Source organism: Barbus barbus (genome assembly GCF_936440315.1).
Source record: "Barbus barbus genome assembly, chromosome: 43".
Classification (NCBI taxonomy): domain Eukaryota; kingdom Metazoa; phylum Chordata; class Actinopteri; order Cypriniformes; family Cyprinidae; genus Barbus; species Barbus barbus.
In genome coordinates, this window is record NC_136721.1 from 23,431,479 (window position 1) to 23,436,383 (window position 4,905).

Here is a 4,905-nt window from a genome sequence, read left to right on the forward strand (position 1 = left end):
GGGTCTTTATGAGTCCAAAGCGTCATTCTCACCACCTTTAGATAGAAACATGATTTTAATCATGAAGCGCATACAAACAGGTCATAATAGATGAGTGGCTAAATTACCTTATTTAACCCATAATGATTTTAAATAATAGCAAATAAATAATAGCATACGCCATTTAAAGTAAACTTATTGCAAATGAAGGTAAATGTACCTAGAAATACAAAACCTAACAACACAAAATGGTAAAAGGTTTCCACTGAGGTTTTTGGCCACACACTGTATGGACCTGCACAGTCCTGTTTTAGGGAGTATAATATACAGTTGCTTGGCCCTAAAACTGGGGCAAGTCAAACAGGTGTAAACCTAGAAACATTGCACCCCCTAGTGGTGAAACAGACAATGCACATTTTACTTCTACTGCCCTCAATTTAAAAGGGTTTCTTCCCTCTCCTCTAGTTGTCTTTATTGTTACACACAGGGTTCAAATCTGTGCAACATAAACTGTCTACAAACATTAAAAGGAGAAAAATGACATTAATAAACACCCAAATCTGGGGTCCTTTTCTGTAAATGTATACACCTATGCAAAAAATATGTGGTGCAGTTTTTGACTATGAGTACAGAATTATGAGTAAAATACAGTAAAATACGAAGATAAGCATGAGGTACTTACCATAAAGGAGATGGTGTTATGGTTGATGCTGACTCTTGAATATCACTGACCATTCATACCTTTTTATTCATGTTTCTCCTTGGAGAGTGTGCATTTAAAGTACCAAAAATGTTTTACAAAGCAATGTATAAATCATACTGTTGTTATAGAAAATATCATTTGAAATGATGCAATTTAATTTAATTCAGTCCAAATGTCTGAGAAGGTAAATGTTTCTGATTTGTGTTGTTCTATTATTTAACCTGTTAACCCGCATCGGCCCGTGGGCGGGCCGGAAGGGCGTGGTCGGGCGTGGTCGGGCTTTTTATTACCTTTGTTTTAGAACAATATTCAATCAATTATCATTAACTATATATCATTTGAAAGCTAAAACACTCAAGATTAACGATCTGAGCTTGTTTTTGAAATCAATACACCAGAGAGGAAAGGGTTAACAGAAATGCTGAAAGACCGGCCATTTAAAATGAACAAAGCGAACCGCAGTACTCACGTTTGATCGCCAATAGCGCTGGTCAGCTCAGACTATTCCAAGACACACCAGCATACATTTCAAGAGAAGGGTCCACTCTTCAAAATGCATCCACTTTTTAATCCAAAACAACGAAAAAATAGGGGAAAACACGATAGATCCTCCTTTGTTTACATAAGCGATTCGAGTTATAGTTATCGATAGCGTCCATTTTCCAATAAATATCGATTATAATTCGGATTCCAGCTTTGAAACGCCATCTATTTCCAGCAGAATCGTCTCTTCCGAGTAAGAATAGCCCTCCCTCGTCTCTCTCCTTCAATCGCAGGAGCTGTTATAACCCGGGACAGTAAGCGCGTCCGTGAATGGGTCAGCGAGGTGTCAATCCGGACACATCACAATAGGGGTGTTTGAAGCCAGCCAATGCCTCGCCAGCACAGTTTTGATGGATGGAAGTGTTAGCCAACCACAAGGACGTTTACAGTGATTGACAGTTTGAATAGTTTACGTAAGATTGTTTAGAGAATAGCTCGGCGTATTGTCCGTGTGTTTTCGTGCGCTCTCGGGTTACGCATGAAGCGTACACATAATGGCGTCGCAGCGCTACACAGACTGGCTATCAGCGAACAGATGTTGTCCAAAGCTCACATCTGAATCTCTCCATCATGGATCTTCGACTTGAGAAGAGTTTCTGTGGCGTTTGGTGGTGTTTTGGAGGACGTGGGGAGACAAAATGGCTAATTTAGTAACCGAAAACGCACGGAGATCGCTGGGAAGCGTGGATAGCATTAGCACGTAAGTGTCTCCACCCTCCTCTTGAATGTTTGTGTGTTTATCATGTAGTTATTTGCAGCTTTTGTTTCATGTTAGCTGTTTTAGATTCTAAAAATGACAACGGAGAGGGATAATATGAGGGGATTACATGAGTTTTGTTCGTGTGGGTGTGTTTGTTTGTGGGTATGTCCCGAGTATTGTGTGTGTGTGCGCGCGTGTGTGTGTGTGTGTGTGTGTACAAAATGTAAACAGTGTTGCAAGTTTGATTTGTTTTGCTTACACACTTTCTCACTCTTTTTCTCTCACTCTTTCCTGTCTTTTCAGAGGTCTGGTGAATCCAGATGGTCAGAAAAAAACCATTTTAGTGGCTGCTAGAGCGTCTTCCTCCACTGTAAATACTGTAAATAGTTTTTTTTATTATTATTTAGTAATATTAGTAATAGTAATCTATTACTATATTAGTAAAATAGTAATATTCATAATATTCACCATATAAAATAAATAAAAAATACAAATGTTGTAAAAACAATGTATTTTGCATGTTTTGTGTTTTCACTAGTTCAAAAATGATCAAATCTGTTTTGGTTCACTGTTTTCATTATTGGAATTGTTCAGAATAAAGACTGTTTAGTTATGTTCAAATTCTGAAATAGTTTTGTGTTTTTTTGTGGTTTCATTGGTAGAGCAGTTCTGAATTGATATACATATGTAGTATGCAGTGTCTTATGGAGTCTCTAAATAGCATTTTTGAAAGGATTCCTAGACTTTTCTTGAAATAAAATATCCAAATGACTTTTCCAAAGCTTTTCTTGAAATGAAATACCATAAAGATGTACTTTCTGTAAGTCTTTACCTATAAAAAATTTATTATTTCATATTTTATTTCAGGAAATATTTAGGCGTTTTTTTTTTCAAAAATGCCATTTGTAGACTAACCAAATGACTAAATGAGTCAGCACTACAAATGCTGTTCAGAAATAGTTTTTTATTGTGTGTTTTGGTGGGCAGAGCAGTTCTGAATTGATATACATATATGTATTATGTAGTTTTGACTCATTTGGACATTTGTTTACAAAGTGTCTATTTGGGGTCTCCAAATGGCTTTTTTGAAAGGACGCCTAGATTTTTTTTAAATAAAAGCTTACAGAAACTACATTTTTGGGAGTATCATCCTCAAATTTGAGTCAAAACATGGTCAGATGTTCAGCTTTATCTTTATGGTGTTTTCAGGCCTTTGGCATGCAAGTCTCATCCATTTTTCCCTTAGTGAGCTTCATTAAAACATATCGCGAGTCAATTTCATGTATATTTTACCTTGTTTTACTCTATTGCTATACTAATTTTGAGTTATTATGACTCTAGAGTAACAAAGGATCAAGTGTCTAGTTTCAAACAACACCAGATTTTTAAATATAGACCTTAGGGTTCAAGAGCTACAGACATTTTTATTTGGTTATATCGTTTTTTACAAAATGCTCAAAAATAGGGGCGCAGGGTAACAGGTTAAAACTTTTTTTTAAATTATATCATTTTAATTACAAAATCAGTAGAACAAGTTAAACTGAAAAAAATGAACACAAATTCCAAAATGTGTTTGTATATTCTACTAGTATACAATATTCTTAGTAAGAGCTGATGATCATGTTATCCAGCATCTGAAAACGACACAAAAAAGTAATAAATATTTTTTATTTCAAATCTTGAATCAATCAATCTAACCTTATCTAACCTTGATTCATTCAGAGTCCTGTGTGAGTGGCCATTGTATTTCAATCTAGATGACAAGTGGCTGAATGTGTAATAAAGTTGCATATTCTCATAACATGGGACATATCACAACTCCTCTGAGGTGGTGCATCACTCTGATCTGCATTTTCTTCTTGACCTGAGTGGGTGTTGACTTGTTTCCGCTCTCTCTGGAGTAAAGCAATTACTCCCAGTAAAGAAAAAAGCGTTGGTTGCAAGAAATGTGAAACAATGCAACCAGCAACGAACCTCAAGTGATTTTTCAGTAGTTATCAAAGCAAGCCTTTTAAACCCGCACTGTGACGTCACAAATCAACTAACGTTCCCAAGCTGCTCGCAGATGATCGTTACTGATTGGTCCATTTTGGGATGTGGGCGGGGTTTCTGCGTAGTAATAACTAGCATGTCTTTTATAGTACTTTTTGAAAGCGACATAAAATAGATTTATTTAGGAAATCATATTACATGTAATGTATGCGGTGTAAACAGTAAATGTAAGTTATTGAAGCATGATTGTTTTAAAATACATTGATTTGAAGCATGCCACCAATAAAAACAAGACCAAAATAATATTAATAATAATAAAATTGTTACAGGAGTATTGGCAAGAGTGGAGGAATCCACCTGCAATGAGAGTTATGAAAATGAGAGCTGGCTGTGTGTGATGTTCTGCATGCATCTCAGCAAAAAGTCTATTTTTTGGCACCTGAAACTACTTCAGATTTTAAACAAGAATCACCTCATGTCTATATCACATGGCTAAACAACTGTTCCTTGAACTTCCATCAGATTAGTAATACTAGTAATGCATTTAGCATTTGCCTTTTAATCACATTATTGTTGTCATTTTACAAAAGCAATAAGCCACTGAGATTTGAGAAATCACTTTACCACAGTAAAACAAAACCATAGCCTTCAGTGGCTTATTGCAACTATTAAAAGATTGTGGTGAGGTGTTGATCCCGATAAGGAACGATTATCAGAAATGATTGGTTGAAAAGACAAGCCTTAAGGGTGGTAGTACCATGGTACAGATGGTGACACTGTCATCCGTCAAGATGTGCAATGATATTGATTAACATCCATGTTCCATAGTAGTCACCCATTTGTATAAATTCCAAATGAGGGAAAAAATAGACTACCATGATATGATTTAGTGGAGCACTCACATCACTAACATATGCAGCATATCAAGAATAATCGTGGCACAGCTGCTAAATCCATTTGTGCAGTGATTCAAAAATAAATCCAAAAT